This window comes from Emydura macquarii, unplaced genomic scaffold (genome assembly GCF_026122565.2).
Source record: "Emydura macquarii macquarii isolate MOO-44397 ecotype Brisbane River unplaced genomic scaffold, CSIRO-AGI_Emac_v2 contig_2636, whole genome shotgun sequence".
Lineage (NCBI taxonomy): Eukaryota > Metazoa > Chordata > Testudines > Chelidae > Emydura > Emydura macquarii.
The window spans coordinates 3,668,268-3,679,307 of NW_027132773.1; positions in this window are offsets into that span (position 1 = coordinate 3,668,268).

An 11,040-nucleotide genomic window follows, 5' to 3' on the forward strand; every position below is an offset into this window, starting at 1 on the left:
CATGCCTCTGCTCAGGTCCTTTCTTGGGCGTAGACCCCGGGGTCCTTCCTCCTGGTTTCAAGTCCTTGGTGGGTTTTCCCTCCTTCCTAGGCGCCTCCGCCTCCACATACTCTTCTGTTAACCTAACCACCTCTGCCACCCAGCCCGGCTGGTGCCATTGGACCCGGACAGTCTCTGGTAGGCTTTGTAGGAACTGCTCCAGAATTATGGTGTTGAACACTTTTTCCACCATCTGGGTGGCCAGTCGCAGCCACTAGGTAGCCCAGTCCGGCAGCGTCTGGGCAAACCCTGGGGTCATAGGCTCCCAGTCCACTTAGCTGTTTGGAATTCTTGCCGGTACCGTTCTGCCAACAGTTCGACTTGGTTCAGGATAGCAGCCTTCATGGTAGCGTAGTCCTGGGCGTGGGCTTCTCCCAAAGCCATATAGGCTGCCTGTGCCTCACCCCCTAAATACAGCAATTAGCATAGGTTCCCCTTTCCCAGCTGGCTGCCCTGTCCCGCTCACGGGACTCACCACTTGCTGGATCAGCTGCCGTTGGGCAGTGGCCTGTTCCTTTATGAAGTCCTGGAGGCTCCTCTGCTGGTTGGCTTGCCAGGACAGCAGTGCCTGCCATTCCACCTGGTGGGACTGCTGCATCTCCCGCACTGTGTTCATTAGCCACTGAAGAGTCTCCTTCATTTTGGCCAACACTTTTAGCAATGGCTATGATTCATGGTCCCGGACAAGTCCTCACTTGTAGCAGGCCATGCCACTGGGCCCCATTTCTCTTGAGGTTTCACTCCCCAGATACAAAGGACTCACAGCCATCTGCCTTGCAGTCACCCATGTTTGTTTGTTTGTTTATTTATTTATTTATTTACAATGCACACAGTCAGTCCCCCAAGCACTTTAGGGGGTCAGAGGCTCAGGGTTGCTCACCTCTCCTAGCCGGCAGGCAGGCACGTTGATTCGATTCAATTCAGTCCAGTCCTTGTCCTCCCCATTTGGCCACACATCTCTTTCCTGCTTTCTTGTGCAGGCCTATATAGCCTCCCTGGCAAGGTAGCCAGCTTTTCCCCATTTGCCTCATTAGTTAGGGCTCTGGCTTAGCCTAATTAGTGCTGTCAGCTGTTGCCTGCTCCCTTTCTAGTTCTTGGCTCTGCTGACCAGCACTGCCTCAGCTCAACCCACTGGATTGGGGTGACAGAGACAGCTGAGGGGTTTACCACCCTCCACTCTGTCACAGTCCCTGACTTTATTCTTTATTTTAAGCTGTTTACATCTGATTTTGTATTCCATCCTATTTCTCTGAAGATGACTCTACCAATGCTCTTACCGATGACTAAATAATCATGTTTGTTTAGTATGTTTCAACTGCACCTTTCCGTCTAGCCTCAGATGAATATGCAGTGTGTATTTTTTTAATTACTGCTGCTGCAGATACCTTGGATGATTATGTAGTAAGACTAGTCTAATGGATAAGCTTGATGTGGGCAATATTAAGGCATCACTGAACTTCAGATTTTAACACAGCTTTGAAAAATTCTACTCCCATTAACAATTTTGCATAATATGTCAGTAATTCCACCTTGCCAAGTCACTGAGTCACTGCCTTGCAATTAGAGCAACCACCACCACCACCACACAGCAGGAAATACATAAATTTCAGCACTCCTGACCTAACTTCTCAAGAGTTGGATATATGTAGGTCATTAAATAGATCAACAGTATCTCATAATTAGCATGCTTGGTTTTAATTTCTAAAAATCAAAGGAATCATACATGTGGTGAAACAGCCAATGAGGGTTTAAAACTTACATACCATAAAACTGTAAATAGGTAAAATGAGATTTCTGGTTTCTGTTTGTAAGCCTCTACTTCTACAGAGGGATGGCACTGACCACAGCAAGTCTTATTAACAACTCTTATCTATGCATTGTACAACAGTAATTGTCTGTGGATGTATAATCAGATAATGGGCCAGATTCATACCTATTGTAGCGCCATTGAAATAAACTGAGTCCAGTTTTGTTTGCAAATTACGTGGTAAATCTTTATGTCACTCCAATAGAAGTTATAATCACATCTAAGTTTTGCAGCTAGCAGGAATACTACATGTAGCACCCTCATACTGATATATAAAGCTGGCTCAGCATGGCCTTCTATTGAGACCACATTCATCTCAGTGCTTTTGGTAGAAGAATAAGAAAATTTTAAAAGCCCCACATGGTTATTTAAAGTTTAGTCCACAATTAACTAATCGTTCCTCTCTATTTAGTTGCTTTATAATTATTATAAAAAGCATCACTTTGGGACCCTTTCAAGAACAAAACCTTTAGATTATAATATTTAATTAGCATGTCTTATTTAACATACCTAGAAATTACATAACTGCACCAAGTTAAAGTCAGAGAGAAGTCAACTTTTAGAAGAACCACATTAGTACAAGAGAAAATAAAAGTGCTACAACCATGAGAAACGGGTGAAACTCATGCAGTGCCTTAGTACATAAGCTCTATGCCAAGGACCAGCCCAGGAACTGGGGAGGACTGAATTTCTCAAATCCAAACCTAGTAAACTACAAGCAAATTCCTACATGACTGTCCTGATGGTGTGCGTAATAGATATAGATCAAAGTACGATATTGGTTGTTTACCTGTGGGTTGATTGAAAAGCAAGGAGGAAGCTTTCGTGGCTTTTGGGGCAGAAGTGATGTAGTCCTCCCCAAAAATGATATATGGGTCAGTAAGTCATTGTCGAGAATGTGAAACCACGCTGGTTTCCCAGTGAATTAGGGAAACTCCATATGTAATTACACTTTTAGGGTTATCATTGGAGGTGGTCAATGCTGGGGGACACTACTAATTTCTGAGATGTCACTGGAAAAAAATGAGGTTAAGGCTATGGAAGCTCATCTTGTGCAGTTTTAATATAGCTAGTTTGGCTGATTTTTCAAAAACGTTATGAAGAACGTTTTACTGAGGATCAAAGATCTTCTGAGATTTAAGACAGAGTTACCACGGATCCATTTACTTGATTTAGATGCTGTTATGGGGCCCCTCATCCCTGGAGCACCGCCCTGGCAGCCCAGGGCATCTCTGCCTCAGTTTCCCCAGTGGGCTTTCAATAAATACACTAAGGCTTATGTCTATGAGCAGTGCCCTTTCAGGGGTCTACTTGAAGGTGAACCTTCATACAAATAGGCCTCACCCCAGCATCTCAAGCAGAAGGGAGAGGGGACTGAGTTACCCTAAGTCCAACAACTCCATTTTGTCCAGGTCCCTTACGAGTGAAGCCTTCCTGACCTGGAACCCTTTTCTGGAGCCAGGGCCTCTTGTTATCAGCTGGGGAAGGGTCTCTCCTCTTGGGTCTAGGTCCCCATAGAGGGGAAACTGGGACAACCCTTCCTCAGAACAGCATCAAGATCATCCGATCTGGAGATTCTGCTGCTACCTAGTGGAATCCTTCCATGGGGAGCTGTGATGGAGTCCCACAGAACAGTACACTGGAACCACTCTGGGTGAAGTCTAATGGAGTGGCTCTCCCCTCAGGCCCCTCTCACCAGTGCAGCCGCTTCCTGAATCTGGCCTCGGAGCATTCAGCACCCCTGTTCCACCATGAGTTCCTCTCTGCAAGTCCATCTGGATGGATGCCTGGGGAACACTTACATGGCCCCAAGGGGGCCATGCACCCCGCCTTGCAGTCAGAATTGATTTAAAGCCAGCGTGCAAATCAGAAGGGTTTGTTTGTCCTCGGGAACACAATGTGGAACAGAACTTGTTAGCAGATGAATCAAGAAGTTACAACAAAACCCATCTTGGGGAGCGCCAGAGCCCCCATACCTGGGCCCTGCTCCCTGGGCTCCCACATCGGGGACTGCCCGCTTCCAGCTGCCCAGCATCAGACATGCCCTGCTGCCCCTCCTCCTCCTTTGTTCCTTTCCTGGGCAAAGCAGGTCCCCTGGTCTTTTGTTCTTCAACACCTCTGGCTGGCCCCTGGCAAAGGGATGGGCTCTGACCATTGTCTGTGTGCAGGCAGCTAGAGTCAGCCACACCTGCTCTCTAGTGGTAACTACAAAGATCAACACACCCTTAACCCAACACCTAACTACTTGAATAATACATAGGGGAAACTGAGGCACACACAGTGTTCATTAAGAACATTCCCACTTCGTCACAGGAGCACATGTGGCTCAGACTAGGCCTTCATAGCTTATCCCTTTCAGAACTTGTCCTGCCTAGAAGCATTCTGCCTTAGTTTCCTTCCCTAGGGAGCCCCCCCCTTTCACATGGTTCCTCCTAAGAAGCCCTCCTCTTGGGAGCGTTCTCATACTGAGGACTGTTCTTTTCCTTCCCCTTCATCAAGGCCGGGTACTTCTCTGTCCAATTAACTGCCACCCAGTTACTCAGTGAGTTAATTAGTCCCATGTGAACCTGAGTTGTCTCCTTCTCCCTAGTGGAGCCTATAAGAGGCATGTGGAGCCCCTGAATGCTTCAGAAGGCCAACTACCCTCTGACAGACACATTTGCTAAACAGGGCAGCCAACCCCAAGCATTTAAAATTATGAATCAGGCCATGCAAAAAAGTCATGACTTTATTATGGTTTAAATTGCAATCTTTTCATTTGCCTTTTGTTTTCTGAGACTTTTAGGGTTCACACTTCCAAGCTTTCCTCTGCCACTGTGAGACCTAAAAGGTTGGGTTGATATAGTCCAGAATCCTGGGCTCCAAGATTAGAGAGTAAGAGGGATTTAGGAATGTCATAAAAGAGGGTACGGTGCAACAGGAAGTAATGAATATGTGGATGAGACTGTCAGTATAGCCAAATTACAGATGAACTCTGGAGGTAGGACTAGGCAACGTGGAAGGAAAGAGAAAATTCATAACCAATTATGACACAAGATTTCTGATCAGAAGAGCAAAGGAGGGTGACTATGGAGTCAGACACGTGGTGCAAAAAAACTTTTATCAGGAAGATGTTTTCAGTCTTTGGAGGACTCAGCAGTAAGACATTATGGTGTACCCAGGGGATGATATGATTGAGACAGGCACTTACTACACAGATGGAAGATAGAGGCTCATGAAGCATTAGCTGTGTTATCTGGAAAAAAAGCATATGTACAAGTTTGCAATTAGCAATATAGGCGGAGACAGGTGGAGAAAGGGATGAAGGTTCTAACCTTCAATTACTATATAAAAGCAGGGATGAAAGAAAGAATCAGGATCCAGTTCTTCGCTGCCTTGCACCTCATGTCATCATTTACATCTGTGCCATGTCAGTGGCAGGTGCATGTAAAATGCTACCAAAGCTATTTTGCACAGGTATAAATGATGAAACAAGGCCCAAAGCAGTGAGGAACCAGGCCTTCAAAGCCTTCAGCAGAAAGGAAAAAGACTGACTAGGGGCTGGGCCAAACGGTGAAGGTGGGTGCAGTTCCATTAAAGCCAGTGGAGTCACTTATAGAGCTGATGAGTAAGGCCTGCAGGACTCAAACCCAGAGAGGAAAGAACCCAGAGAGGAGAGTGCAGGCAAAATCGAGTCCTTGTCTGGCATGCTCACAGAGATCGTGAGTGACAGAACTAACAGAAGCCCAGTGTGGAGTCAGGTCAGATCAGAGGAGAGAGATGCCAAGCCAAGGTGTCAGTAGTTAACTACTCTGAAGGAGGAAGTCTGAGTCCTCATTGACAGTGCTCAGTCCCTGGTGGTTCTGTTGTCAGAGGTGGATGGAAAGGTGTGAGAAGACCACCAGCGCCTCACTAAAGAAATGGGAGTTGGCTATGGGACAGCAATTAGAAACTGGGACTCGGTGGTTGAAGAAGGAAACTTAAAAGGAACTCAAGCTTCATACCCAAACTGCCTTTGTAGCTTTCCTCCCACTCTTCTTGCTGCCTTTTCATATGCTGCCAGCCTTCGAGCACCCTCCTTCCGCTGGACCAGGTTTTGCTCTTGCTGAGCCAACTCACTCTTTAGAGCAATTCTGCCTGAGCTTGCTCAAGGAATGCCAGTTTCCAGTGACATTAGCTGCTTTATTTTAAGTCTTCTTAACAAAACAAATCAAACCTTGCAGACTCTTTCCTCAAAAGTCTGTGCAGGCTGAGTAGACCCTTCCCCAAGTCTGTCCCTCACCACAACAACTTCAGCAACCCAAAATTTCCTGGCTCTTACCTCACAGCCTCAACAACAAAGGATTTGATGCAGTCACCCTTCTGTCCATTAGGCTTCTGGAGCAATTCTTCTCAGCAGTAACTCCAGTAGCAGTCTATTGGGAGCCTGGCCCCTCCACTTTCTGGACAATGTTGCAGCCTCCTGCCTCCATTACCTCCATAAGGGTCAGCTAATTAAGTCCCAGCTCTTTTCTCAGATGCAACAGGTAGGGCTAATCAGTAAGCCAAACAGCTGCAGGCCTCTGATCCCTTATACCTTCACATACTTGTGTCCCACTCCCACCATTTGAGTGGCCCTGTAGAGGTACTCACCACAGAGCCCCCTGCCTTCTTTAGTTCTTAAAAGAAAATCTGCTTTCCTGGGCCAATGCTCTGTTTGAAATAGAAAAGGCTGTAAAGCCAAGTAAGTACCAACTTGTCTCATAGAGGCATTCTAGTCCTTCATGGTTTGGAGCTACCTTAATGCTACATGGTCAGTGATTAAGACAAAAGATGTTCCAACCAGGAAGTATCTCAGTGCCATTACGGCCCAGTGTATGGCATTCCTTCTCAAGGACAGAATACTGAGTTTTCTGGTCTAAGAGTTTTCTACTTACGTAAAGGAGAGGGTGGAAGGTTTGGGATAGCACTGCACCCCACGTATCTCTTTGTAGGCTGAATTCTTGAGAGAAATCAGAGCTGTGCAATACTGGCTTGCTGCAGAGAATCTGTTTAATTTTTTGAAATGCTTGATCACACAGGGGGGCCATGTGACTTGTTGCGGGGCTGATTTTTTAACAAGGTTGGTAAGAGGTCTAGGAAGGCCTAGACCTGCTTTTTAATTTTTGGTATGGGGTGTTTGTAGAACCTCAGCTTTGTCAACTAGGGGTTGTACAATACTGTTCCCTACTAGATACCCCAAATATTTCTTTTCCCATTTTCATACCTTGCACTTCTTTGGGTTTGCTTTTAACTGGGCCTCCCGTAGAGTTTGAAGGACAGATGCTAGGTTCTGGAGATGCGTGAGCCAGTCCGGACTGTAGAAAATCACATTATCTAAGTAAGCCACGGCATAGTGATGGTGGGGTTGTAACACCTGGTACATCAGCTTTTGAAAGATGGCCAGACCCCATGCATCCAAAAGGGAATGGTAACAAATTGGAATAGGCCCATCAGCATAGAAAACAACCGGGGTGTTTTTTTTCAGGAGTTGAGAATAAGAGGAATTTTCCAATAGTCCTTAGTTAGATCTAATGCTGTGATAAAGTAGGCTTGATTGAGGCGATCCAGCAGATCATTAACTTGGCATTGATTATGCATCAAAGTCAGAAATGGCGTTATCTGAGGAAAATGCAAAATCGGACAGTTCCATCTAGCTTTGATACCAAAACCACCGGACTACACCAGGGACTCCGGGACTCCTCAGTTACTCCCAATCTTCATAGTGTCAGTGTTTCCTGAACTAATAAGGGTTTTACACCTTTTGGGATTTGATATAACTTCCGAATGGGCTTGGCGCTGGCCTTATGTGGATGTGGCAAGTCACCAGAAAGATTTGTGCCAGTAGTGGGGAGAAGAGAACATCGCCTTGTAAGTTCTGTGCCCATTAGACAGCCCTTCTCCATGTGGCTCCTCCTCTATCCCAATTTTGGTCCTCTGAGGGAGCTGAGACCCCAGATTCTCTTCTCCCTCTTCCAGGTGGATGAAGAGGCTTTCCTTTACCTTCCAGGATTTTAATGCATTTATATGATGAATCTGCTTTTGTTTTTGTTGGTCTGGGCAATACATTTTATAGTCTACCGGTCCCACCCCATGGAGCACTTCATACAGGCCCTGCCATTTGGCCAGGAGATTTCTCTCTGAGATAGGAAGGAATAGGAGCACTCAGTCTCCGGAGAGTTATATTGTCATATCTTGGTCTGTTGGACAAGTGGCCCAAGCTTTCTAACCTTTCCCTCATTTGAATGACACAGTGGAAGACATTGTTAGAGCAGGTGGGGTGAGCTTTCCATGACTCCTTAACCAAGTCTAACACTCCTCAAGGCTATCTCCCATGAAGAAACTTGAAGGGGGAGAAGCCCAGGGAGAACTGTGATATCTCTTGCACTCCAAACAAAAGATAGGGAAGAAAATATCTTTGGCCTCTGTTCCCACAAACTTATTTAACATATTCTTGAGGGTCTTATTGAGCTGCTCCACCATATCATCCACCTGGGGAAGGTAGATTGAGGTCCAAAGCGGTCATACTTTCAACAGTGCCTAAACTTGTTGGAGCACCTGGGACATGAAATTCATCCCTTGATCAGTGATAACTTCCAATAGAAGGCCAATCCAGAAAAACACTTAGAGCAACTCTCACACCAGTATGGAGGCAAAGGTGTTTCATAAAGGAATTACCCTGGATATCAGATAGCATAGTCCACAAGTACCAAAATACACTTCTGACCTTGGGTGCTCTTCTCCTGAGAGCCTATTATATCAATCCTCACCCCCACCAAAGATGGTTGCAATGAGAGTAGTGGGATGATGGGGCCCAGCCCTGTTCCTTTGGGGGCTACTTTTGGCAGCTGAGGCATGATAAACAGAAATTGGCTACCACTTCATATATCCCTAGCCAAAAGAATTGGGTCAACAATCTTTCTTGGATTTTCACCTTATCTAAGTGCCTGATGGGAAGAGTATGGATTTGCCATAGGAGTTCCTGCCAGGTAGGCTTGGGGACTAGTTGTTGATATCTGGATTCTTTAGTTTGGGGACGTCTCTCTAATCGATACAAAAATCTCATCCTGTAATTCAAAGCAGGGAAACTGGTGAGATGCATGGTGAGTGGTGACCACCCTGTTGATTGTGGGTAGTTGGTTGAAACATTCCCAAAGTGTCTGGTTGTTGTGTTGAGCTGCCACAACATCAAAGGTGTCACTCAGGATGCTGTAGTCTAGAAAGGGAAGAGTCTCCGCAGTGTCACGATGTCCCGCAGTGTCCGTGGATGGGGGATAACCTACAAGCTGTTGGGATGTTCCCTCCCAGGGTCTACCCTTTGAGAAGGTTCTTCTCTAGGCTCCATGGAGTTCCGTCCACACAGGCCCAGGCTCGTCCTTCCATCCAAGACGTCTTTTGCTGTTTTTCTACGCCCTGGGATCTTCTTGAGATTTCAAAAAGATCAGACCTAGCAATAGGGAAAGAGGTCCCAGGCATTCTGGGGGGAATGTCTTTTCTTGCGTCTGAAGGGGGTCTGGCGTGGAGGAATAGGGTCTCTTCCCAGGAGGGTCTAAAGATGTTGCCAGTTGAGTCCCAGGATCAATGGCCAGGGTAGGCAATCCGCCACTTCTACCCAGCAGCACCCTAGCTGGTCTGCTTCCTACAAAATGACAGAGGCCATTGGGTTCATATTGATTTCTCCATGGATGCAGGTATACAGGATATATTTCTCTGAATCCAGGGCTTTGGGTAAGACCAAATCCCGTTGAAGTAGAATTTGTCCACACCCCAAGTCTATCAATCATGCCTCCATGTTTGGCCCTTTTTCTGTCAGGACCATGAAGTACCTCAGGGTCAGTTCTATTGATTGGTTTGGATTCTCATCCACTTGGCTGAAGAGGCATCTTAAATAGTCACATTGAATCACAGGGCATTCCCATTGAATGTGCCCACATTGCCCACAGTTATGACATACCACTGGCCCTTTGTGGGAGGGTGGTGGTAGTCTCTCTTGAAAATATGGGATCTTGGGAAGACTGGGATGGGGGGAAGTGGTGTACCGAGGAGGTGGTGCGGGGGGCCAGGCCCCTGGGCGTTGGCCTGCAAGGGGGCCCCAGGCCGGCCCTTCACCATGCACAGGAGGCGGGGGGGGGGGGGGCGGCAGGAGGCTCTGAGGGCCATGAAGGGCGGACTTCATGAAGGGCTATGAAGGGCTGACTCAGTGCCCCCCCCCCCAGGCTCGGGGGGGTGGGATGAGGCTGCCCCATCTGAGCCAGTGCTGTGCTGCGGAGCTAGAGCAGCAGGTAAGTGTGTGTGTGTGTGTGTGTGTGTGTGTGTTGGGGGGAGGGGCGCTGGGCCGGCCCTTCCCAACTGGTAAGGGGGGGTTCAGGAAGCTCTGAGAAGCACCCCTCAGTACCTCCCCCCTCCTGCATGTTGTGAAGGGCCGGCCAAGCCCTCCTCCCCAGGCCAGGGGGTGAGGCTGCCCTACCCAAGCTGGCGCTGGGCTGCCGCTACAGTGGGAGAGGCAGGTGTCATGTGGCAGGTAAGTGTGGGGAGGAGGTGGACCCCTCCCCCGGGGCGCCTCATGCCTTCCTGCAGGTACAGGCCCACCTCCCCCAGGGCAGTGCTAGGATCTCTCCTGCCCTGCACGGGGGGGCGTGAGGCGGGGGGCGCAAATGTGGGTTTAATGCATAATCTAAGTTAACTCTCCTTTCATTCTCTCAGTTCATCTTGTCTTATCTGTGTCTGTCTTTTATGTCTCAGTTCCCCAGTGACTGCACATGGGAACATCCCTGCACCTGCTCCGGGCCCAGTTACAGGGATGGCCACCTTCACAGTTAGTCTCAGGACTGACGCCTTAGTTTGCAAGCTCCTCAGGACAGAGACGATCTTGATATATGTTACTTGTGCACATTGTCGGTGCCTCATACATAACAACACATCTTTCTTGCCATTTGATTTAGGGTTATATTTCTTTTACAAAAAGTTAAATTCCCCCCTTAGTTTGCTGCCCTTCTCGTCCCCGCACTGCTTATTTTTTAAGCACAGACAGTACATTATTTGTGCTCTGACAACCCTGGTTTATCTGAACAGAACAAGGAACATGGAATTCACTTAGATAAGCAGTTGTACAAATGTAAGGCTGTTCAATGCAAATGATGCTCACTGTGGGACGTGTTTCAGTTTTGGAAGATGGGGATTTGGGGACAAAAGGGGGG